Source organism: Schistocerca nitens, chromosome 6 (genome assembly GCF_023898315.1).
Source record: "Schistocerca nitens isolate TAMUIC-IGC-003100 chromosome 6, iqSchNite1.1, whole genome shotgun sequence".
NCBI lineage: Eukaryota > Metazoa > Arthropoda > Insecta > Orthoptera > Acrididae > Schistocerca > Schistocerca nitens.
The window spans coordinates 544591987-544619608 of record NC_064619.1 but is presented as its reverse complement, the minus strand read 5'-3'; positions in this window follow the sequence as shown (position 1 = coordinate 544619608).

Here is a 27622-nt window from a genome sequence, read left to right as displayed (position 1 = left end):
CAGGCCAATTGGCTTGCGCAAACTTTTTTCAATTTAGATGTCGTTTGTTTCTTCTCAGAAATTATATTAATGCAAGTGATCTGATTTAATAAATATTAGAACCACATTGAATAAACTTTCAAGAATCAAACTTGCGATGAACGCTGTCAAAAATTAATAATCTTGTCAAATAAATTACTTAACATAATTCTTCATAAATAAATTCTCGGAACAGGTATTTAAACTTTTGTAGCATCCACTAGTTTATTATCTTCCTACATATAGACGTGAACCTGAGCCTTGACAAGATAGAACTGAACATTTGCAACATGATTAAACTTTCTATGACGTCATTGTTGTAGAAACATTACAAATTCTTAATTTTCAATTTTTAGAAGCACGACGCAACAACTCGGTTTCAGGATCTTCTGTTGCTCTTTGGCTATCGACCCGCGACGTATAGTGGTCAGCAATTTTCTCTTTGTTCCCGGCAGCGAAGATGCTGTCTCCGTTCATTGCGCCGCCCTCTCCGTACATGAAACATAAAAATAAATACAAAAGTTTAGACAATTGACCACCATTACAAATATTACAAAAAATACATAAACAAAACACTAAATTAAACCTATATTCACCTGCAAACTGGGCTGACACTGGTGGATGGGTGACGCTTCAATTTCGCGTTCCACTACAATTGCAGGAGTCCACATGTGCCACCACAATAAAATAAAAACTGTAAATAGTTGAGGGAGTATGAAGCAGAACGGTCGCTTATTAAAGGTTACAAAATAATGACAAGTTTTATTAATCTCTTGTATCTGCAACCAGTTCATAAATCATAGGCCAAAATGACAAATACGAATCAGAAAAGGAATGGTGTTTGATTAGCAAAGCGTGCATTGTCGTGGAAGCTACACCAGTTCTCTTCTGAATTATTCCTTTTACAACGCAATCTTTGTTTACATGAATCCGCTGTGACGCCCAACTCTATTCAAATGGAATAAATTCCGACCAAGTATACCACAAACAATAGTTCAACTGAGAATAGGGAGCTGTTAATATCCTCTAACGACGCCATTCCAGTGGCGCAGCATTTTGCCTTTCACTTTGATTCAGGCGCCAGAAGAAAAAGGCGCTCTGTGGGCGAGGAGCGGTGCGCTGCAACAGCTGCAATTCCTGAAGCGTCGACGACAGTTTGCAATCTACATGCCGATTATCAGAATGCGGGAAACTTCCCTATCAGAGGCCTGATATCCCACCAGATTTCTGTGTTAGGTGCCACAGTTCGCTGGTCGGGCCAAACCAATTTGACTCACCGGCACGACGGTGCGTTCTGGAATTGACGAACGTCAAATGGCCGATTCAGGACGAACAAATTCACCCTCGTGCTACACAATATGTCCGCGACGATATGCAGTAACCACTGTCGGTATAGTTGCCCACAAGATACAGAACACAGGTCTCTCCCACTAGGTCAAGACCTTAAGTTCTCCACCAGAGCAGGAAAAGAAGACGCAGAAAGCAAAGAATCACAACCACTTTCCACCAAAGTGCTCTCGCTTGACACCACTGATGTCGCAAACTGCAAACTGTGCTGGTTTGTGGTCAGTGGAATACACTCCACAGGGCGTCTAGCTCAGAGCTATTCTTGAAGCAACGGATTTTTAGTAGCTCGTAGTATCGCTGTCGTGACAACTGCTGATAAAATTGCTGCTGCAGATGCAGTACGGTGCGTCACAGTCATACACTAAACACGATGTTCACCCTTCTCGGTAGTGCCACGTGGCCGGCCGGAGGTGGGTCTCTTTCAGGCTGTACGCTGTCATGACTATCGCTGCCAACAATAATGTACAGTGGCCACGTTCAATCGTGTACAGTGGCCACGTTCTTGCCCAGTCTTTCCACAATATCTTCCAGATACTCGCAGCCCTATTACATGTCCCCATTCATACGCAGTAGGGTATTGATAACGGAGTCTTGTCGCCTTAAAGGCATTCTTGACTAACTTCTCCAGTCACAAAGGTAACTAACGCTCATGAACCTTACAGCGTGTATGTGAGGGAAACCTGATTTGCATCTTCACAGTGGCGCTAATAGCACCACTGCTATGCAACTGGCGGGAAACTGGAATAGACATAATCTTTCAGATGTAGAAGCACGGCTACCAACTTTCGTTTATGTCGCACAACTCCTCCTTGATTTTCCGGTTTTATTTCAGTTAGTCTATAAGAACATAAGACTGAATACCGAAAGTGTGGGTGGAGTAGGAAAGTATGTAATATAAAATGTCCGAAATATGAATTGCAGAACAAATAATTGTGACAATATCACAGTTCTGCTCCAGTGTTCGTGGTCCGCAGCACTAGTTGTGACAAACATTGATTGTCAAAAATGTGAAGTAGCCAGAGTACGCCGTTGGATGTGTATGTAACTTCGTACACGTGCACACCATCGGTGGGTGTATAAAAGATTAGATTTGTGATTCTCTGTGTTATATAAGATTAGATTTGTAATTCTCTGTCAACGGCCACCAGAGCGCATTAGTGTTAGTCATCTTTACTGTCGTTAATAAGCCTGGTAAAAAGAGGGGAGTGAACAGCTTCAGATGTAGAGTGATCCCTGTGAAGGACAAAGAGATGTCGCGTACTCATGTGAGACAGCGTTATCAGATGGAGTCTCCATTTCGCTAGCTGTTCTAATCGTGCAACATCGAAATTCGTGGAGTTGCTACCGTAGTGACAGTGATCAGCGAACACAAGTCATGTTTGTCTCTAAACAAGTGAGATAGGAAAATGGTTGAAAAATACGCGGTAGGTCAGTACCTGAGAGGAAAGGTGTAAAGACCCTCTTGCAGATTTTCAGACGTATTGTGGGAAATGTTCTAGTTAAATTGATGCCAGTGGAGGTAGTAAATAATAAAACACACATACCATGGATCAATGAAGCGACTAAGAAACAAAAAATAACCTGCATAACGAATTCAAACGAATGCGAACACTTCGCGGCAAAAATAGCTGATTGAAGAGATAACAAGGTGTGACAGTAGCCCGATGTCGGGGTGCATGAGAACGTGAGGGCAGGCGTAATCGTACTCAAGGTTAAGTCAACCACATCTGACCATCACAAGGGAGTATCGCCGCTATGTGCACCATACACATCGTAACCCCTTCACATTTGCGCCTGTCATTCGAAGATACGGACTCCCTGCAACAATCTGTGTTACCCGGCCCGGTGATCCGAGACTAACAGCAATAGGACTAGGGTGTCACTGACACTACAACGCTTATGTCCTGACTAAGAAGCGTTGTGTTAAGTGACCTTCTCCCCAAAGCCAGATCTTTATCCTCATTTGCTCGCTACCTGAAGAAAAGTGTCGTACTTCCAATGTTCTTCGGAGGCACAGCTGGGTTCCCCTGACGTGGAGTCTTCTTGTGTGACTTCCCGTCATGTCCGGTAGTGACTGAGGCAAACCATCGGCACAACTTTACTTTAAGGGCTTCCTGCGTCATTATGTGTTATCTCTCATCCGGTAGTACTTTGGCGTCATTTTTATATGGGAAAATGCTTATCCGCAAACGACACGTATCCCTAACAGCGTCTAATGATGTGTCGAGGTTCTTCCGTGGCCAGTAAGATCATCAGATCTCTCCTTGATAGAACATGAGTGGCACCAGCCCGGAGCTCAAATCCATCCTACTGTCACTGTCCAGTATATCAAGGACCAGTTACACCCATTGTGGGCTATTTTACCGCAGGAGACGATACATAGGATTTACGAATCCTTTCCCAGTTCATACATCTAGGTCAAACGGAGTCAACACAATACTTATACGTTGGCTCATACTGCCACGTTCTTTGTAAATCTGAATCGGTATTGTAATCGCTGAAAGAAGAATATATGCCCTCTCAAGCCGTGAAGTTTTATTTCGTTTCCACCTCCCCTTATGTGTGGTCCATTTACTTAATCAGTGTAATAGCAGAAATCGAATACATAGACGCGTTGCTAGAATCGTCATATGTAGGGGTAGTGTACAGGGCTTATGGGCCTAAGAAAGGAGAAATCTTGTGCATCTCTGCGAAAGGTATTTTCCAAAATTAATTGATGGGTGTTAATCAGCTCACCTACACACTTTAGATCAGCACGTCGATCCTTCCGGTCCTGCTACCGTAGCGACAATTACCAGCGAACACAAGAGCGGGTTGTCTCTTAAAAAGTGCGATAGGAAAATGGTTGAAAAATACATGGTAAGTCAGTATCTGAGAAGAAAGATGTAAAGACCCTCTTGCAGATTTTCAGACGTATTGTGGGCCATATGCTAGTTAAATTGATAGCTCTGAAGATAGAAAATATAGAGCACACATACCATAGATCAATGAAGCGACTAAGAAAAAAAACCTGGATAACAAATTCAAACGAATGCGAACACTTCGTGGCAAAAAGAGCTGATCAAAGAGATAACACCAGTGTAAGAGGTGTTCAATTAATTTGAAAACAAGGAATTACTGACATTGTTCTCAAAGACCCCAAAAAACTGTTGTTACTACGTAAATTAAATGAACAGATCGAATTGCAGTTTTACGGCTGATCATTGTGCGGATGTGAATGTGGCAGACAGGAAACGATAAGCGCCTAATTGAAATAAAAGACGAAAAACAGCTTAAATCGCTTTTGTACTTTATAGTCACCATCAGTGACATACTGAACTCTAGGTGTGAGTTTATAAATAAGATAAACGCAATGGAAAAGCTAAATAATGCTGTCTGATGTCGGGTAACTAATGTAAAACCTGTAATGTGGTATACAGCCTTATACACGATATTTTATATACAGATGGTTATAGACTCAAAATAAATTGGCAACAATTCAAAGGAATAAATCCACCGAAATTTAGATACAGGATATCCTCAAAACAGACGAATTAAGTCCTAGCAATGACACAATAATTTGGTCAAAAGAAGGACATAGCGCATTAATCAATCTTAGGACGAAGAGAACATTAGACAAAGAATAAACGCTCAGTGTCCAACAGCAATATGAGGAACACGTGCTATGGAGAGGTTTAATTAACAAGTAATCTGTAACTTCGTGGCCGAACAAGATATTATTTCAAGAATAATCACGCGCAACTAACTGCGAGAAAGCAGCATTATCGCTAACGCTCATCTATTCCTTGAACTAAGAGAGCTTTGGTTCGATGTTAACTATTGTAAAAACATATAGTCCAGCTTCTGATCTCAATGAGTATGGACGAATTTATTACGGCCTGCGAGAGAAGGCATCGTTGCGAGACCGCCATCTTTAATTGAAAGACATTTTCTGATTTTGAGCGAAAATAATAAGCTAGTAAACAATTTCTCGGCAGCATAAACAAGGCGTGTATTGCGTAAATTATTCTCCAGCTTATGGTTTCACATTTTCAAACATTTGTGCATGCCAACAAGACATTTCTTTGGACTATGGAAGCTCTAACCTGCAAACTCTATACGACCATTAATTTAAAGACTTTTAAACAAATCCACTATGACGGACAGGCTTCCATAGAAAGGAGAACTGGACCGTAGTTAACGTAGACGAAGATTCGTACAGATTGAGCACGCAGATCTCCGACCGTCAGAGATAGCGAGAACAGCTTACAGTCAGCGTGCAGCAACAGATCTCTACGTCTACCATGCACAATCCCCTGAACATATTCGTCGTCTAGTGAGATCTGTTTCGTTATTTATTTAAAAGACCTAAACCCATTTCTTAGAGAGACTGAATACTAAAGAACTAATTTCTTGAATCAGTTATAATAATAATAATAATAAAATCAAAGCAGTAATTAAATGAATAATAATTATAATAACAATATAAGCAGTTCTTCGAGGCTACTTTTTGTCTCTGAAATGAAATTTACAACACTGATCTCCATACAATAATTGGGTTCAGGATGATACAATGACTCCTCTCATGAATCAATCCATCTCAGTAAAATTATAACTATTTACCTTCACGCAAGGGAGTTACAGACATTAGTCAAAATACAAAATAAAATTTAAAACCTATCTGGATAGTACTTGTTCTGGAGTGTACAAGAAGATAGAGACATAGTGGGGTGCTTGATTAACGTCCTGGGTTCATTAACAAACTGTACAGCAAGTATATAGCGTGCTCTTACACCTTCCATGTTGAATACTGAAGTGTCAATGTCCTACAATGTAGACTATTAATTAGATAATGAGTTTGCCTTCTGTTACTGTAATGTAGTTACGTGAAATGTTCGATTTGTTAAATAACATTACGGAAGAAGAATGACGGGAATGATAAAGACATGAGAAATTTTCCAGGATAAAATCGGATGCCATTTAGATTTTTTTAAAACTACAAAGTGACTGACCCTACTTCCAGCGTCATTTTACTATTTGTTCGTGAGAGAACGGAGTGTTCCTCGAAGTTTCAGGTAATTCCGATCTATATGGAGCGCCCCAAGTCCAACGCACAGTCGTACAGACTAATGTCACTGGAGTCAATTTTTTGTAGAACTTTGAAAACAAAACATTGTACTAGTAATGATACCACAAAACTCGTATACAGGAATCTGTTTCCGGCAGCACATATCGTTTGTTCACGAAATACAAAATGCAGTATTTAGCGTGGTTAAGACTGATGTCGGTTTTTTGACTTCCAGAAATCCAGCGATACATGTACGTACCGTCGCTTTGTATGCAATATGTGTGTACTCGAAATATCCGTATAGGTATTCGGTTGGGCTGAATTCCCAGCAAACACAACTAATAATATCTTGTGTAATGAAAGGACATCTTCTCAGACAGAGGTAGCATCCAGTGTGCCTCAAGGCTGTGAGATAAGTCTGGAACGACTACAAGATCAGTACCTGGCTGGGACTGGTAGCTGACTGTAAACATTAGGAAATGTATGAAATGCGTGAATAGATAAGAAAATCTCATTTAGGTTGACTACGAAATAAGCGACTAGTAACAGAAATCAGACACAGTTTCCAACTAGCTATAAGCTCCTGGCTTGTGCAGTTTAAGTAGAAACGACCACACAAATCGACCCTTGGGAAAATTATGTTAGATTTATTGGAAGAAACCTAAGAAAGTGTAATTCGTACGGAAAGACATCGCCTATGAAAACCTCATTCTGCCAGTCTTTTTAAGTAATTTTCTTCGCCTATGACCCTTACTAAGTAGGATTATCGGAAGGTACAGAAAATTTCACTGAAGAGTTGCGTAATTGGTCAGGGGTTTCTGTATGGTCTGTATAGAACATGAGAACGTCGCATAAATGATTAATGAATTGCATCGGGAGATGTTACTAGAAACACATTATACGTTATGGAGGATCCCACAAAATTCCAAGATTCATATTCCGAAAGGACGAAACGTACTGTTTAGTTCACAATACGTTTCTCGTAATGAACACCCACTTAAGTGACAGGAATTTGGACTCACGGTAGTGTAACTGCCCACGTATCGTTCATGAATTGAATAGGAACGGAACAAAGAGACGCTGGTAGACAGGGTACCTTCTGTCCCGTTACAATGGTTTGCGGAGTACCAGATGAAGATGAAATAGGTAATCCTTTTACCCTAGCTTTCTGCGTGAATGGGGTAAGGCAAGAAATATTCATATGAAATTTCCACCACCATACACTGTGCAGTGGCTTTTGGAATACTCGCGTAACGGTAGAGACAGAGTATGCCAGAAAGTACACTATTAGCATTCAAATGACCTCAGCTGCACACAAAAGTAAGGGACACTCGATGACAAACTGAGTTATTGAAGTAAACCATTGGCGGAGATGTGGTTTATTCATATTAGTTGATAGTTTCACGATATACCGAGATATGGCAGCCCTGTGTCTAGTTTTGGATTCCAGCTAATGACAACTTTGTCACGGTGTGTTCATGTAGACCAGGGCTTCCCAACGTGTGGTCCGCGGGCCCTTTAGGGGTCCGCCGGTTCTTTCTAGGGGGTCCACGGCCACCTTTCACCAAATCGTGTAAAATAATGAGTAAAATCACTGAATAAAAATGTGAAAATCAAATTCATCACTATTTATTTTTCGTGTGAAAAACATGTGCACTTTTACTTCAGGCCGTATTCCCAAGCAGCCTCTGCGGTTCCTAAGTGAGAACGCATACACAGTTTAGTGCCGCAGAATGCGGCTTCTCTGATGGACTGTTTCGCAACCATACGGGGGTCGTTTGTGCGCCGGCTCACGGCGCTAGATGCACTGAAACCTTTTACGCATGCACCGAGCGAGCTTTGTCGACCAATCTCAGCGCTCGCTGGCACGTATGCGGCCCCAGGCATCATTAAATGTTAAACTGCTTTGGCAGTGTAGTACCTATTTCGTAAGTAGATTTTTGACCAGTTTATTTCTTCTAACATGGATCGGTGGGTGAAGTCAGGATCATTGAAGAAGGGTGCAGTTTCTCCATCGCCTTCACAAGGCAAGTTTCCAGTTGAAATGAATGAGGTGAGAGGACGACCAAAGGAAGAACAATCACAAGAACCTCCACAGCCGGATTTATTATGTGAAAACGCTGCAAGTACTCCATTGGTTGCAATATCCTGTGGAAGTGGGATAACCAAGAACCGTAAGTACAACGAAAGCTATTTAGAAATGGGCTTTATGGAGACAAAGAAGGATAAGGCCCAGTGTGTGATTTGACCGCGAGTCCATCCGAAGTTCAATGGTCCCAGTTAAATTGCGCCGTGATTTTGAAGGTACTCACCCGGATTTCCAGGCTAAAGACATCGATTTTTTCAAAAGGAAGAGTGCTGAACTAGCTGCTTCTCAGCACTGCATGAAAACTCATGCAAAAACAATTACTGAAAATTCATTAAAAGCTTCTGTCTTGGTAAGTTATCGAGTGACATAAACAGGCAAAGCTCATACCATTGCAGAACGTCTCATAATTGGATCGTTAATTTCAAGTTGTGTTCATTCATTTCTAAACTAAAGACTATTGATACATCGGTGGGGGGGAGGGGGGGGAGCTCATTCGGAACATAGAACTTGCATTAAGAAGCTTTCAGTTCCCGTGGGTTTCGCTCTGAAATTGAAAGTGCTCTTTACTGACTAGGGGTCCGCCATGGATTTTCGACTGAAGAAGGGGTCCGCCAGCTGGAAAGGTTGGGAAGGCCTGATGTAGACAGTGGTGTCACAAATATGGCTGCCAGTAGTAGTACGCGCGCGGTTTTCGTGTGAGAAAATGATTTTCGTGGACGATTTTCATAAATCGGAGAACGATGTGGATAACTGCTACTGAATATGTTCCTGAAAGCAAATATGCTTCAAAAGTTACTGATAATTAGGTAATTTATTTAACCAAGTGAACAATGTCAAGTCGTGTCCCTTGCCGTTCTTTACGTGGCAGAGTGATGATTTGACAAAGGCCATCCTTAATGCTGTTTACGTGTTGCAGTAAGGTGCGTGCTAAAATTAATTTTATATTTTAGCAAAACAAAGGTTGAATATTGGGTTTTCATACTTCCTTATTGCGAAAATAGTTAATGCAAATGTTAATATCAAAACCCGAAACAATTTGGACCATATTAATTTTTTGTTATTGATAAGATTCACAGTAACGTTGTGTTACTTCGTCCAGCAAGCAAACGTTGGTACTTCAATGCTAACCATCTTAAGCGGACTCGGTTTGGAAGCAAACAACGTTAAGTACCCACTGACGAAGTTTCAAAAATAAAATTGTGGGTAGAATTATCATTCTACAAATACGTCATTACTTTATATATGTTTTGAAACAATAACTTTTCTGAATTAAAAATAATTACACTATATGTAGTTGAAACATTTTATTTATGATCTTTTATTGACAATTACTGCGCAACTTGACCCTTACCACTGTTTTCACCTGAGGTCTTCGTATGTGAACCCGCGAGAAACTTATATGGTTACGCGGATGCTAAAAGAAAGAAAATTTATACTGAAACTTCCTGGCAGATTACAACTGTGTTCCGGGCCGAGACTCGAACTCAGGACCTTTGCCTTTCGCGGGCCAGTTTTAATCTGTCAGGAAGTTTCATATCAGCGCACACTCCGCTGCAGAATGAAAATCTCATTCTGGAAACATCCCCCAGGGTGTGGCTAAGCCATGTCTCCGCAATATCCTTTCTTTCATGAGTGCTAGTTCTGCAAGGTTCGCAGGAGACCTTCTATAACGTTTTTAAGGCAGGAGAAGAGATACTGGCAGAAGTAAAGCTGTGAGGACGGGGCGTGAGTCGTGCTTCGGTAACTCAGATGGTAGAGTACTTGCCCGCGAAAGGCAAAGGTCCCGAGTTCGAGTCTCGATCGGGCACACAGTTTTAATCTGCCAGGAAGTTTCATATCTAAGTTCAATTGCCACAACGTTTTTATGGGTACTGGAAAAAACATATCCATTGAATATTCATTGCATTATTTGAGAGACCAATTGGAGGCTATTTCAGCGAAATATTATATGCTAAGTAAATGCATCAAAGCTGTGTCTATGTAGACACTTATTTATTACTGCACTGCCATACAAATTGTGCTAACAAGTACTGAATCTAAGATACGCTTAATAGTAGGAAATGAAATGTTTCATCGTTTCTTCAAAGTTTTGGAAGAAGAAGGGAATACTACTCCAGGTTCTGAAACGAATCATGTAATAATAAGTAAAATGTTGGACAGTTTTCATATACCCAAAATTATGACAAATTTAGAGATTTATAATATCAGAAGCCAAGATTACTTGACGTGAAGTAGTTTATTTCATGACCAGTAACGACAAAAACTATGCGTCATGCTCAGATCTCCCATAAATAAAACTGCACATCAGCCTCGACGACATACTGAGAACATGCTCCAGTTATTATAATATAGCTCAACGCTGTTCTGTCAGATTTACAAAACTTGCTGAATACAGAACCCATATCACCAGTAAGAAGTACAGAAGCAAAGACGGGAAAATCAATATGATGCATCTTCCTGTGTTGTTGTCGAAGCATCATCGTCATGATGTATCTATTTTTCCTGCTGCACTCTTTATCGGTTCTATGAGTATTTTATTTTGCAAGTTTTATAAATTCGACAAACCAGTATCGAGCATCATTATTATAATTCTCTGACATACGAGAATCTACGGTTGATATTTATTTACTGTGGAAACTGGTCGTGAAATAAACTATTTCACATCAAGTGATCTTAGCTCCTAACACTGCAAATCACGTTAGATCGCCACAACACCACGTGTGCCTTTAGAGATATCTTAAAATGATTACTGTATGTCCTCTGGCAACGGTACTGCATGTAAAACAACAAAACATCTATCAATAACAACGTCCATATTCAAGTTACTGTAATAGCCATTCTTTCGCAGCAGCTTTATGTAAACTGTTGAAGTTTGCTAGGAAACGCATGCCACGCAAAAACTTTTATTTATACACCTAGACACATCTCTTTCTTAACAATGGATAATCTGTGGATGTCAGTAGAACGTATCATTATCTGATGATCATGCAGTTTACCGTCACGTGGAAAACTATTAGAAATTTTGGTGCCTAGGCAACGAATAAAACGGTTAAATTCATGTTACGTTAGGAAATTCGAGTGACTCTACTCGAAAAAGTGCGTCTAATAGTATATGCATAAAAATTCAAGAACATACGAAAAGGCGTTTTTATGCTAGATACTACAATTTACCACCACATTCCTTCACTTATGACTTTAAAAAGATTGTACTGGATACAGGGGTGTTCTAGGCGCTACAGTTTGGAGGCGGGCGTCCGCTACGGTCGCAGGTTCGAATTCTGCCTCGGGCATGGATGTGTGTGATGTCCTTAGGTTAGTTAGGTTTAATTAGTTCTAAGTTCTAGGCGACTGATGACCTCAGAAGTTGAGTCGTATAGTGCTCAGAGCTATTTGAACCATTTGATACAGGGGTGTTAAGAGAGATCAAGAGTTGCAACATGTATTTTACTGTGATTTGCTCCACAGAAATATCGCTTGCTCTACAGTAAGTCATTTTCATCTATGCTTATACGTGACCACGTCAATGAAGAAGCTCTCGTCTGAATTGGAAGCTGTTTTCATTAGATCTCTTACAGCAAGAGCCCAATACAACGTCTAACGGACGAACATAACCTTGATTGCTGTTTTCCGTTATGTGGGTCAGCAGACCCCCTGACAAGTCCCTCTGTCATTACGGTCTACCGGTTCGATGCCATGAGTCAACAATGCAAATAGGGACAAAGAGCGCGAGGGGAGTCGATAAGGATGGCAGAATGGAAACGACACCGTGTTTAATCGTAAGCGCGGTCTTAGCCCAGTTCGTTGGCTCTGGTATTTAGCTGATTAGCGATAGGACAAGGTCAATAGCGTCTTGATGAGTCTCCTGCGTTGGCCAAATACGTCGCTCTGTCCCTGTGCCAGCAGGAGGGTCAACAGCCCAGCCCCTCTAACCTGCCCCCTCCCCACATCCAAGCCCCCCCCCCCCCGGCCGGTGCCTTCTCATTACGCCATCGCCTGCTGAGCATATAAAGCCAGCGACTAAACTGGCATAGCGGGTGGCTGACGCCACTTCACGGTCAGTCTTCGCGTTTGTGAGCTACACGAGCTGTTGTTAATCACCAGTCTCTGTAAAATTGTATCCGTCCATGACATTTGCTGGTAACAAAGGAGTGCATTCAAAGAATAGTTTGCTTTCCGCCAGTCTGGATGAAACACCTAAACTATTTATCGAGCACGTTTCTTGGTCACGAAAGGTTACATTGAGTAAAAATACGCTTAGTGTCTATTATTTCCCACGCCCTGAATATGTATTTTTGCAGCACACATTTATTTTTCTGCTGATCGCCAAGAAGACGTAGTGTGATAACGATAGGTATGGAGAATTTAATGTAATATTATATTGCGCAGACTTGAGACCACTTGATTAAATTTAAAAGTCATATTTTCTTTAAATATAAGTTATTAATTTAACATATTCAAAATTGGCAACTGCTTTTTTTGGGTATACACGAGACGGGAAAAGGTCAGAAATTAGATATTGTTAGTGTCTTAAGAATATAATTTTGACTACGTTAAGTATAATATCTTAGTTTTCATCAGGACGGCAATGAGCGATAGATTCCTTTGTATGAAAGAGGACGTCACAACAGCCTCCGTTAAGAGGTAGTTGGTTGCTGTTTCAATATAGCTTCCCCTGAATTCACAAGTTACCTTTTTTTGTAGGAGCGTTCACTTATGGTCAGAACACTAATTTATAATAAAAGTTTGTACTGAGACTTCAAGCACTCAGAGGAGCAGTGAGAGTCGTTATTAGGAGACGTAAATTGGCTTCATGATTAGTGTGGTCGGAAGAGGAGCTGCCCAAAAGTGGTATGTGGCATCATACCCCTATTTACAGGTCAAGCAGTTCCAGTAAATTATGGGCCGATGTTTGTAGGTGCGAATCTTACGTCCGATAAGGTTCCGGATATTTTTCTTCGCGTTCAGATCAGGGGCCGCGCGGAATTAGCCGAGCGGTCAAGGCGCTGCAGTCATAGACTGTGCGGCTGGTCCCGGCGGAGGTTCGAGTCCTCCCTCGGGCATGGGTGTGTGTGTTTGTCCTTAGGATAATTTAGGTTAAGTAGTGTGTAAGCTTAGGGACTGATGACCTTAGCAGATAAGTCCCATAAGATTTCATACACATTTGAACTTTTTTTTTCAGATCAGGGAATTTGGTGGTCAAAACATTAACGGAAGTGCACTGTTAGGCTTCTAAGCCTACTGAAACAGAACTTTATTCGCTAGGAGTAATGGAGTAGTCATCTAGATTAAACGCATAAATTGGCGTCGCTATTAATAGCTTATTAATCTGCAAGTTATCAAAGTTTAACATAAACAGTGGTGTAACTCTACTCACGATTTGGCAGTAGTCGTTAGTAACTAGGAAAACAAATTTTCAATCTGCATAATTTAACAGAAAATTTTTCTCCAGTTACATTAGCAAACAAGCCGAGATTTACTGGTCTTAACAAATAACATTAGGATGAGAAGCACTCAGGTCAAGATATTTGTGCAAATGACCAGTAAACAATCTGACATGTGTAAGATCCGGGAAACAGTGATAACAAAACTTACCACTAACTAGCGTCATGTTAAATTGAACGGATATCTCAGATTATTTTTCTGGAATGAACCAGTGCTAACGAAGGTGAGAATACGTTGCAATATCGTAAGGGATGGCAGTATACAAGATGCAAACAAGAAAATACCTATGATTCTTCAACTTCTCCCGGAATAATTCGTAAAGAAATGGTCACAGGTGAACGATCGGGTATCAGTGTCCAATGGGCACAATATTTCAGCAAGTGACCGCGTTTCCATTATCAGATGCGGTTATAGACCGACTGTTTAGGAACTGGTGCAGCTCTTTTATCTGTTCGTCTCGTTCCTCGAACCTGCTGCGCTGTCCACAAGCTGCACGTAATCCCCCTCCCCACCTCACCACCCGCCACCATTCGCGATGACATGTTGCACCGTACGAGGTTCAATGTCCTGGGACGGTTACTAACAGCTCTCTTCTGTTCCTGTTGCTCCCCTTGCCACCGAAGAATTGTGGGGTGCTACCAAGAAGACAGTATACAAAATAATTCAAGAAATTATATGAAAAATGCCGTTTCCGTCCTTCACTGTCTCTTATTCCATTCCCCTCCCCCTTCCCAGTTTCATATCACTTCTTGCCCCTCCCCATTTTTCCCCGTCTCACGCTCCTTCACACTACTATGCACTTACTGTCCACTCATCTTTGCTTCTTCCGCATCCCGCCTCCCCCTTCCTACACAACACACAAAATTTAAACTTCATCACTACTCTTTCATTTTCCTTACACTGTATATAAATACACAGCGACATAATTAAATAGAATAACACACATATTGCAAAGAATATGAACTACTACACTGAGAGCGGAAAAATGTAGATGAAGGAAAAACTAGTGTTTGCAGCTCTACAAAACATGACACGCATTTAGAAGTATAAAATAAACAGTGATCAGTGGTGTGGTAATACCCCGTATTTAGGAAACATTTCTATAAGAATTTCGACCACAGAGAGGAAGTTCATATTTGTATTATCCGTGTAATAATAGAAGGCGCAGCCTTAAAATTTGTTCAGAGCAGCTAAGAGAAGCCTGGTTATTCGCACTAGTCTTTCTGCCTCAAGCTTTTGGCCTGTAAGCACCGAGGGCTGTAATTACAGTAATTTCACAGTATACTGACTTATCTTGAGTTCCATGAGTGTTGTTTTATCATCAGTAAACCAATTCACAAGTACAATTTCATTATTCAAGGTGTCATGAGTTTTAATTTTCAGCATTTCTAGCATGGAAGAAGCAAGCGGTCTCCATTCTTACTTATCGTATGTGCGGATCTTGCAGCCATTCAGAGAAGAAGTCCGAGATTTTGGGACCAGTCACGCAGCATGGATCGACTACCAGATTCCGAAATACAATCTACATTTCCTAAAACATAATCGGTCCACATCCCCTGTTGCGTCCCTCTCAACACCAATCTGGGAATATAATCTTCATAATGGTAACAACATGTTATATTTGAGTTGGCGGAAGTGAAAGCGCCAACTTACAGTGTACGACACTGTGCTGTGTTGAACGACAAAAATGCATAGTTCTGCATAGCAGCTTAAGAATTAGACGACAACTATCAGCGCCTGGCGAATAAAGGAAATAAAACGTGCCAGCAGACGCATTTTCTGATTTAGGCGAAGAACCAAAGTGAAAACCAACGGGTTCTTAAAGAACTGTTTTTAGATCTAGAAAACAAAGTAAATTGAAAATATCTTTAATTACAGATCACTGATGATGCCTTACATCAACAAAGTTTTACGAATCTGGCGAGAACAGCACGCATTTTCTTGTAGTTGTAACGGTGGAAAAAAAATACTATGAGAAATTGTAAAGTAACTACGGACAATATGGCCACAAAAATGAAGAATTTTATACGAAAAGGAAAGACATATCCGACAACGAACAGGGTTGGGGGCAGATGGAGCAAGCGTCTTTGGACTTGAACCTCGGGTCGAGGAAATTCTCGGCAAGAGGAGGGGGGGGGGGGGAGAGGTCGGGGGGACAGAGAGGAGAAGAATGCTGCACACGTGTTCATTGATGAGTGGGGCCTGCAGACAGAGTAGCAGGTCGCAGAGGGTTGAGCAGGAGATAAAAGCGCCGCGCTCACTCCTCAGCAGCTGGTCCATCAGCGCACCTAATGATGGCAATGTGGTAGCATTCCAGAATATTGAGCCTGTTGTGCAGTATCATTTATCTGCTCACCCGTCAACTATTCCGTCAGCACAACAGCTGTGCCAGTAAATAGTCAATACATTAAATTATTATTACTGTCAAGACACAATATTTTTAACATATGAGCAGAAGGTATAAAGGGAAGAACTGTCACGTCATAGCTAAGTCAAATTTCCATCTCTTGTTTCTTCCGTTAAATACCCTTCTAATTTAAAATTAAAATACAACCACAACCTATTATGTATCTCATTACTATCATTATCTATGCTAGCAACAACTTTTTAAAGAAATGCTTATATGCGTCTGTACTTATTATGTGTATATATTTTTTATTTGTTATTTAATTTAATTTTTGTAAAATTTTCAACAAAGAAAAAGAAATGTATTAGTAATAAAACTGAATTTGTATGACATAAAATGTAAATTCACACAATGTACGACCTGCTATATACACTCCTGGAAATTGAAATAAGAACACCGTGAATTCATTGTCCCAGGAAGGGGAAACTTTATTGACACATTCCTGGGGTCAGATACATCACATGATCACACTGACAGAACCACAGGCACATAGACACAGGCAACAGAGCATGCACAATGTCGGCACTAGTACAGTGTATATCCACCTTTCGCAGCAATGCAGGCTGCTATTCTCCCATGGAGACGATCGTAGTGATGCTGGATGTAGTCCTGTGGAACGGCTTGCCATGCCATTTCCACCTGGCGCCTCAGTTGGACCAGCGTTCGTGCTGGACGTGCAGACCGCGTGAGACGACGCTTCATCCAGTCCCAAACATGCTCAATGGGGGACAGATCCGGAGATCTTGCTGGCCAGGGTAGTTGACTTACACCTTCTAGAGCACGTTGGGTGGCACGGGATACATGCGGACGTGCATTGTCCTGTTGGAACAGCAAGTTCCCTTGCCGGTCTAGGAATGGTAGAACGATGGGTTCGATGACGGTTTGGATGTACCGTGCACTATTCAGTGTCCCCTCGACGATCACCAGTGGTGTACGGCCAGTGTAGGAGATCGCTCCCCACACCATGATGCCGGGTGTTGGCCCTGTGTGCCTCGGTCGTATGCAGTCCTGATTGTGGCGCTCACCTGCACGGCGCCAAACACGCATACGACCATCATTGGCACCAAGGCAGCAGCGACTCTCATCGCTGAAGACGACACGTCTCCATTCGTCCCTCCATTCACGCCTGTCGCGACACCACTGGAGGCGGGCTGCACGATGTTGGGGCGTGAGCGGAAGACGGCCTAACGGTGTGCGGGACCGTAGCCCAGCTTCATGGAGACGGTTGCGAATGGTCCTCGCCGATACCCCAGGAGCAACAGTGTCCCTAATTTGCTGGGAAGTGGCGGTGCGGTCCCCTACGGCACTGCGTAGGATCCTACGGTCTTGGCGTGCATCCGTGCGTCGCTGCGGTCCGGTCCCAGGTCGACGGGCACGTGCACCTTCCGCCGACCACTGGCGACAACATCAATGTACTGTGGAGACCTCACGCCCCACGTGTTGAGCAATTCGGCGGTACGTCCACCCGGCCTCCCGCATGCCCACTATACGCCCTCGCTCAAAGTCCGTCAACTGCACATACGGTTCACGTCCACGCTGTCGCGGCATGCTACCAGTGTTAAAGACTGCGATGGAGCTCCGTATGCCACGGCAAACTGGCTGACACTGACGGCGGCGGTGCACAAATGCTGCGCAGCTAGCGCCATTCGACGGCCAACACCGCAGTTCCTGGTGTGTCCGCTGTGCCGTGCGTGTGATCATTGCTTGTACAGCCCTCTCGCAGTGTCCGGAGCAAGTATGGTGGGTCAGACACACCGGTGTCAATGTGTTCTTTTTTCCATTTCCAGGAGTGTATTAACATGCAGCAGGTCTTTACTTAAGAAGTAAATAAATGTGCTAGGAAGTCTAAGATGAAAGCCATGTCGCATTGCTTCCACTTGCTCACCAAAAAGGACATCTCCGAGAAACTTGTAAGCAAAGACATTATGACAGCGTTCCTTAGCAATGCTGCTGCATCGGAGATATACCACAACGTTGGCAACTCACAACTTCAGCAGTTCCGTACGGTTACTTCCTGCTCAGTAGTTCGGCTGTCGACCTCTGTCTAGTCCCATTTTTCTCACTGCAGGTTGATACTCATTGCACTCCCGCTTTTTTGTGTTATGCTCATGGCTGTGCCCTCTTAGAGCACCATATAGCACCGCTTCACGTATATGGCAGCGCAGTAGCTGTGCATCAAGTGAAAATTTAAAATGTGCGGGAACACCCAGCGCGTAACTGTAGTTGGCCTTGTGACACGGATCGATATTCTGCTGAATGAAGCCAGTGCTGTCAAGTAAAATATCGAGGGTGAATGGGTGCAGGAGGTGGGAAATAATGTTCACACAGTCTGCAGCTGTCATGGTGCCTTCTTTTGCTACCATAGATCCCATGGAAGCATAGATGAATGTCCTCCACAGCATAATACTGTCCTCCCTCCCCCCATGGTGTGGTGCTAGTTTCGAGGAGCCCTTCACGTCGATGATGGAGTATCAGGACTGGACCATCAAAATAGTTTGCTAAGAAATGTAATTCTACATCTACATCTACATCCATACTCCGCAACCCACCTGACGGTTGTGGTGGAGGGTACTCTGAGTACCTCTATCGTTTCTCCCTTCTATTCCAGTCTCGTATTGTTCGTGGAAAGAAGGATTGTCGGTATGCCTCTGTGTGGGCTCTAATGTCTCTGATTTTATCCTCATGGTCTCTTCGCGAGTTATACGTGGGAGGGAGCAATATACTGCTTGACTCCTCGGTGAAGGTATGTTCTCGAAGCTTCAACAAAAGCCCGTACCGAGATACTGAGCGTCTCTCCTGCAGAGTCTTCCACTGGAGTTTATCTATCACCTCCGTAACGCTTTCGCGATTACTAAATGATCCTGTAACGAAGCGCGCTGCTCTCCGTTGGATCTTCTCTATCAACCCTATCTGGTACGGATCCCACACTGCTGAGCAGTATTCAAGCAGTGGGCGAACAAGCGTACTGTAACCTACTTCCTTTGTTTTCGGATTGCATTTCCTTAGGATTCTTCCAATGAATCTCAGTCTGGCATCTGCTTTACCGACGATCAACTTTATATGATCATTCCACTTTAAATCACTCCTAATTCGTACTCCCAGATAATTTAAGGAATTAACTGCTTCCAGTTGCTGACCTGCTATTTTGTAGCTAAATGATAAGGGATCTTTCTTTCTATGTATTCGCAGCACATTACACTTGTCTACATTGAGATTCAGTTGCACCATGCGTCAATTCGCTGCAGATCCTCCTGCATTTCAGTACAATTTTCCATTGTTACAACTTCTCGATATACCACAGCATCATCCGCAAAAAGCCTCAGTGAACTTCCGACGTCATCCACAAGGTCATTTATGTATATTGTGAATAGCAACGGTCCTACGACACTCCCCTGCGGCACAGCAGAAAGCACTCTTACTTCGGAAGACTTCTCTCCATTGAGAATGACATGCAGCTTTCTGTTATCTAGGAACTCTTCAATCCAATCGCACAATTGGTCTGATAGTCCATATGCTGTTACTTTGTTCATTAAACGACTGTGGGGAACTGTATAGAACGCCTTGCGGAAGTCAAGAAACACGGCATCTACCTGGGAACCCGTGTCTATGGCCCTATGAGTCTCGTGGACGAATAGCGCGAGCTGGGTTTCACACGATCGTCTTTTTCGTAACCCATGCTGATTCCTACAGAGTAGATTTCTAGTCCCCAGAAAAGTCATTACACAACGAACATAACACGCGTTCCAAAATTCTACAACTGATCGACGTTAGAGATATAGGTCTATAGTTCTGCACATCTGTTCGACGTCCTTTCTTGAAAACGGGGATGACCTGTGCCCTTTTCCAATCCTTTGGAACGTTACGCTCTTCTAGAGACCTACGGTACACCGCTGCACGTAGGGGGGCAAGTTCCTTCGCGTACTCTGTGTAAAATCGAACTGGTATCCCATCAGGTCCAGCGGCCTTTCCTCTTTTGAGAGATTTTAATTGTTTCTCTATCCCTCTGTCGTCTATTTCGATACCTACCATTTTGTCATCTGTGCGACAATCTAGAGAAGGAACTACAGTGCAGTCTTCCTCTGTGAAACAGCTTTGGAAAAAGACATTTAGTATTTCGGCCTTTAGTCTGTCATCCTCTGTTTCAGTACCATTTTGGTCACAGAGTGTCTGGACATTTTGTTTTGATCCACCTACCGCTTTGACATAAGACCAAAATTTCTTAGGATTTTCTGCCAATTCAAGTAAGTGGCTCATTTCTGTTGATCCGTGGTAGGTGAAATGGGTGGTTTGAGTGAGTTGTAAACATAAGTTTACTATACTTCTGTAATATAATATTTCTTAATCTTTCAATTAATACCATGAATGATATTAACATTACGGGCCCAATGCAGTCGTAAGTGACAATGTCGATTCAAATGGTTCAAATGGCTCTGAGCACTATGGGACTTAACATCTCAGGTCATCAGTCTCCTAGAACTTAGAACTACTTAAACGTAACTAACCTAAGGACATCACACACATCCATGCCCTAGGCAGGATTCGAACCTGCGATTGTAGCCGTCGCGCGGTTCCAGACTGAAGCGCCTAGAACCGCTCGGCTACCAACGGTCGGCCAATGTCGATTCGGTTAGGATGAGAACACACTGGAATCGTTTACTGCAGAGCCCCTGTTCAACAATGTGCGGTGTATGGTGTGCTGCAAAACATTTGCGTCTACACCAGTATCGTATTCTGTCGTTAACCGACAAAGATCGCTACCTCTCAAAGCGGGCAAGTCTCTGATTTCCACGTCGCGTGATGAAGACTTTGCCAAATACTCGTGGCTTCATTGTCCCTCAGCCACTTTTTATAGACTCTAGCTCCAGTAGGACGTGAACAGCCAACCAGCATCGCCATTGTTTCCTGGCTCCGAGCCATAACAAATTCTCAGTCAAGGTCTTTTTTGTAGGCTGTTTTGGTCTGTCTATCGGTATTACTAAGTCTGTACACGTTTCATCCCCCCGAAACTGGACGTGCCAACATTCCAAGACCCGATTTGGCTGCAGCAGGAACTAAACCGGACTAATTACGACTTTTTGGGAGCATACAAGAATTAATAGTTACTACAACACTGATTAAATTTGTTCCCACTCTAAATGCGCCCACTTTTTCATTTAAAGGCACAACAGATAAAATTCAACTCTATCCACCTTCTGGGTTTTCCAGTGAATAATTATAAAAAGCTTTCGTAAACTATTCCCGTTCAAGATAACAAGTTCAGCCTATTAAATCCAAAATCAATAACGCAAATATACACTTTCACTTTAACGCATCATCACATTACAGCTCAGAAGTCAATAACGTCAGCTGTAAGATAAGTTCATTGCATTCTCAGAAAACAATGTACAAACAATGCAGCGTTAATATTACCTAACAAGAGTTAGTTCTTCTATTCAAATCAATAAATACATTTGAGGCTTGGCCTCGCACATACATCTCTTTGATATACGAGAGCTTTTTTGGAAAGTAAGTTCGTATCAGTCGTGAAATGGTGACCACAGTGAAATTCTGATGAATCTTTGCATAGATTTGTTGGGAAGCGTCTCTAGTATACCCATCGATTAGGTAACGTCGATCTTTTCAGTTCGGAGCTCACGGAGAACACGTAAAGTTGTCTAGGAAAGAGTTGTATTGCCATCTTCAGATCATCGGAGAGTTGTATTGCCATCTTCAGATCATCGGATACGGGAATTATAAGGCGTCTGCGTGTGTCATATTGCTGTCTGGCCGTTGAAAACATAGAGGTAAACTCACAGAAAACATCTCATGGGACACTATGTACATTAAAATACAAGCCATAATTGTATCAGAAAAGCACAGAGGTGTCAGATACACCGGATACAGCACACCAGTGCTGCTAGATGTGTGTAGCTGCTATCTTTGGACTTTTGTATTGGTGTTATTCTACAGAAAGTCTGCAGGTACCTTGCAAACCAGGTAGATTCGGCACACCAGTTTTGGTGATCGCTTCCCCCAATGATTTTTGAAATTCCAGTGGAATGGACCACCCTTTCTGCCTTATTTGATCTCAAGTCTTCTAGAGCGATTTTAAATTTTGAATCCAATACTGGATTACCTATCTCTTCCTACCGACTGCAACATTGACAGTATTTTTGAGGATTAAAATCGATCTTAGTTAGTTGCCTTACGCCAACTTTCACACGTGGCAAGACACCTAAAGAAGTAATACTTCTGTTATGCGCCGATTATGTAATATCACTATTTAGTTTAACGTGAATGTGCAAATTTTTCTCAGTTTTGTGAATTTCTGCGAAGTTGTAATTTTATGTAGCTACTGTTTTAAACCCCCCAATTAACCATGGACCTTGGACCGTTGGTGGGGAGGCTTGCGTGCCTCAACGATACAGATAGCCGTTCCGTAGGTGCAACCACAACGGAGGGGTATCTGTTGAGAGGCCAGACAAAAGTGTGGTTCCTGAAGAGGGGCAGCAGCCTTTTCAGTAGTTGCAGGGGCAACAGTCTGGATGATTGACTGATCTGGCCTTGTAACATTCACCAAAACGGCCTTGCTGTTCTGGTACTGCGAAAGGCTGAAAGCAAGGGGAACTACAGCCATAATTTTTCTCGAGTGCACGCAGCTTTACTGTATGATTCAATGATGATGGCGTCCTCTTGGGTAAAATATTCCGGAGGTAACGTAGTCCCCCATTCGGATCTCCAGGCGGGGACTATTCAAGAGGACGTCGTTATCAGGAGAAAGAATACAGGCGTTCTACGGATGGGAGCGTGGAATGTCAGGTCCCTTAATCGGGCAGGTAGTTTAGAAAATCTAAAAGGGGAAATGGATTGGTTAAAGTTAGATATAGTGGGAATTAGTGAGCATTAACCAAAACGGCCTTGCTGTTCTGGTACTGCGAAAGGCTGAAAGCAAGGGGAACTACAGCCATAATTTTTCTCGAGTGCACGCAGCTTTACTGTATGATTCAATGATGATGGCGTCCTCTTGGGTAAAATATTCCGGAGGTAACGTAGTCCCCCATTCGGATCTCCAGGCGGGGACTACTCAAGAGGTCGTCGTTATCAGGAGAAAGAATACAGGCGTTCTACGGATGGGAGCGTGGAATGTCAGGTCCCTTAATCGGGCAGGTAGGTTAGAAAATCTAAAAGGGGAAATGGATTGGTTAAAGTTAGATATAGTGGGAATTAGTGAAGTTCGGTGTCAGGAGGAACAAGACTTTTGGTCAGGTGAATACAGGGTTATAAATACAAAATCAAATAGGGGTAATGCAGGAGTAGGTTTAATAATGAATAGGGACATAGAAATGAGGGTAAGCTACTACAAACAGCATAGTGAACGCATTATTGTGGCCAAGATTGACACAAAGCTCATGCCTACTACAGTAGTACAAGTTTATATGCCAACTATCTCTGCAGATGATGAAGAAATTGATGAAATGTATGACGAGGTAAAAGAAATTATTCAGGTAGTGAAGGGAGACGAAAATTTAATAGTCATGGGTGACTGGAATTCGAGAGTAGGGAAAGGAAGAGAAGTAAACATAGTAGGTGAATATTGATTGGGGCTAAGAAATGAAAGAGGAAGCTGTCTGGTAGAATTTTGCGCAGAGTATAACTTAATCATAGCTAACACTTGGTTCAAGAATCATGAAAGAAGGTTGTATACCTGGAATAATCCTGGAGATACTAAAAGGTATCAGATAGATTATATAATGGTAAGACAGAGATTTAGGAACCAGGTTTTAAATTGTAGGACATTTCCAGGGGCAGATGTGGATTCTGACCTCAATCTATTGGTTATGAAATGTAGATTAAAACAGAAGAAACTGCAAAAAGGTGGGAAAGTAACGAGATGGGACCTGGATAAACTGGAAGACCCAGAGGTTGTACAGAGGTTCAGGGAGAGCATAAGGGAACAATTGACAGGAATGGGGCAAAGAAATACAGCAGAAGAAGAATGGGTAGCTTTGAGGGATGAAATAGTGAAGGCAGCAGAGGATCAAATACGTAAAAAGACGAGGGCTAGTAGGAACCCTTGGGTAACAGAAGAAATATTGAATTTAATTGATGAAAGGAGAAAATATAAAAATGCTGTAAGTGAAGCAGTCAAAAAGGAATCCAAACGTCTGAAAAATGATATCGACAGGAAGGGCAAAATGGCTAAGCAGCGATGGCTAGAGGACAAATGTAAGGATGTAGAGGCTTATCTCACTAGGGGTACGATAGATACTGCCTACAGGAAAATTAAAGAGACCTTTGGAGAAAGGAGAACCACTTGCATGAATATCATGAGCTTTGATGGAAACCCAGCTCTAAGCAAAGAAGAGAAAGCAGAAAGGTGGAAGGAGTATATAGAGGGCCTATACAAGGGTGATGTACTTGTGGACAGTATTATGGAAATGGATGTAGATTAAGATGAAATGGGAGATATGATACTGCGTGAAGAGTTTGACAGTGCACTGAAAGACCTGAGTCGAAACAAGGCCCCCCGAGTAGACCATTCCATTAGAACTTCTGACAGTCTTGGGAGAGCCAGTCCTGACAAAATTCTACCATCTGGTGAGCAAGATGTATGAGACAGGCGAAATACCCTCAGACTTCAAGAGGAATATAATAATTCCAATCCCAAAGAAAGCAGGTGTTGATAGATGTGAAAATTACCGAACTATCAGTTTAATAAGTCACAGCTGCAAAATACTAACGCGGATTCTTTACAGAGGAAAGGAAAAACTGATAGAAGCCGACCCCGGGGAAGATCAGTTTGGATTCCGTAGAAATATTGGAGCACGTGAGGCAATACTGACCCTACGACTTATCTTAGAAGAAAGATTAAGGAAAGGCAAGCCTACGTTTCTAGCATTTGTAGACTTAGAGAAAGCTTTTGATAATGTTGATTGGAATATCCTCTTTCAAATTTTGAAGGTGGCAGGGGTAAAATACAGGGAGCGAAAGGCTATTTACAATTTGTAAGAAAGCAGATGGCAGTTATAAGAGTCGAGGGACATGAAAGGGAAGCAGTGGTTGGGAAGGGAGTGAGACAGGGTTGTAGCCTCTCCCCGATGTTATTCAATCTGTATATTGAGCAAGCAGTAAAAGAAAGAAAAGAAAATTCGGAGTAGGTATTAAAATCCATGGATAAGAAATAAAAATTTTGAGGTTCGCCGATGATATTGTAATTCTGTCAGAGACAGCAAAGGACTTGGAAGAGCAGCTGAACGGAATGTACAGTATCTTGAAAGGAGGCTATATGATGAATATCAACAAAAGCAAAACGATGATAATGAAATGTAGTCTAATTAACTCGGGTGATGCTGAGGGAATTAGATTAGGAAATGAGACAATTAAAGTAGTAAAGGAATTTTGCTATTTTGGGAGCAAAATAACTGGTGATGGTAGTAGTAGAGAGGATATAAAATGTAGAATGGCAATGGCAAGGAAAGCGTTTCTGAAGAAGACAAATTTGTTAACATCGAGTATAGATTTAAATTTCAGGAAGTCGTTTCTGAAAGTATTTGTATGGAGTGTAGCCATGTATGGAAGTGAAACGTGGACGATAAATACACTCCTGGAAATTGAAATAAGAACACCGTGAATTCATTGTCCCAGGAAGGGGAAACTTTATTGACACATTCCTGGGGTCAGATACATCACATGATCACACTGACAGAACCACAGGCACATAGACACAGGCTCACCTGCACGGCGCCGAACACGCATACGACCATTGGCACCAAGGCAGAAGCGATTCTCATCGCTGAAGACGACACGTCTCCATTCGTCCCTCCATTCACGCCTGTCGCGACACCACTGGAGGCGGGCTGCACGATGTTGGGGCGTGAGCGGAAGACGGCCTAACGGTGTGCGGGACCGTAGCCCAGCTTCATAGAGACGGTTGCGAATGGTCCTCGCCGATACCCCAGGAGCAACAGTGTCCCTAATGTGCTGGGAAGTGGCGGTGCGGTCCCCTACGGCACTGCGTAGGATCCTACGGTCTTGGCGTGCATCCGTGCGTCGCTGCGGTCCGGTCCCAGGTCGACGGGCACGTGCACCTTCCGCCGACCACTGGCGACAACATCGATGTACTGTGGAGACCTCACGCCCCACGTGTTGAGCAATTCGGCGGTACGTCCACCCGGCCTCCCGCATGCCCACTATACGCCCTCGCTCAAAGTCCGTCAACTGCACATACGGTTCACGTCCACGCTGTCGCGGCGTGCTACCAGTGTTAAAGACTGCGATGGAGCTCCGTATGCCACGGCAAACTGGCTGACACTAACGGCGGCGGTGCACAAATGCTGCACAGCTAGCGCCATTCGACGGCCAACACCGCGGTTCCTGGTGTGTCCGCTGTGCGGTGCGTGTGATCATTGCTTGTACAGCCCTCTCGCAGTGTCCGGAGCAAGTATGGTGGGTCTGACACACCGGTGTCGATGTGTTCTTTTTTCCATTTCCAGGAGTGTAGTTTGGACAAGAAGAGAATCGATGCTTTCGAAATGTGTTGCTACAGAAGAATGTTGAAGATTAGGTGGGTAGGTCACATAACTAATGAGGAGGTTTTGAATAGAATTGGGATAAGAGGAGCCTGTGGCACACCTTGACTAGAAGAAGGGATCGGTTGGTAGGACATGTTCTGAGACATCGAGGGATCACCAATGTAGTCTTGGAGGGCAGCGTGGAGGGCAAAAACCGTAGAGGGAGACCAAATGATGAATAAACTAAGCAGATTCAGAAGGATGTAGGCTGCAGTAGGTACTGGGAGATGAAGAAGCTAGCACCGGATAGAGTAGCATGGAGAACAGCATCAAACCAGTCGCAGGACTGAAGACCACCACCACAACAACAACAACTACTATTTTAAAATTTATGTTATTTTGAAAAATATATGTACTAATTGTTAAATACTGTACCTTGTTCGTGCATAAGGACAATATCATCGTAAGTAATGGGACAAGACGGAGTGAAGCACCTCCTTAGTGTGAAAATTAAGGAGCGAAGTGAAACGGTGGAGAGGTGTGAGGCTGGCGCGGCAAATGAGTCCGGCGGAAAAAGTCTGTGGCTAGCCTTTTAAGTGTGAACTTCTCAAGTTTTCAGTGACTTAAAGGTGAGTAAAAAATTGAATAAAAATGTTTCGGATAAAAGAGCTGAGAACAGTACCAACACAGCATTAACTAGTTTCCCCTAAATTTATAATTACGACGCCAAGAGGAAAATGTAAAGCACATTACATTCAGACAGTTGATTGCGCTAATCTGTG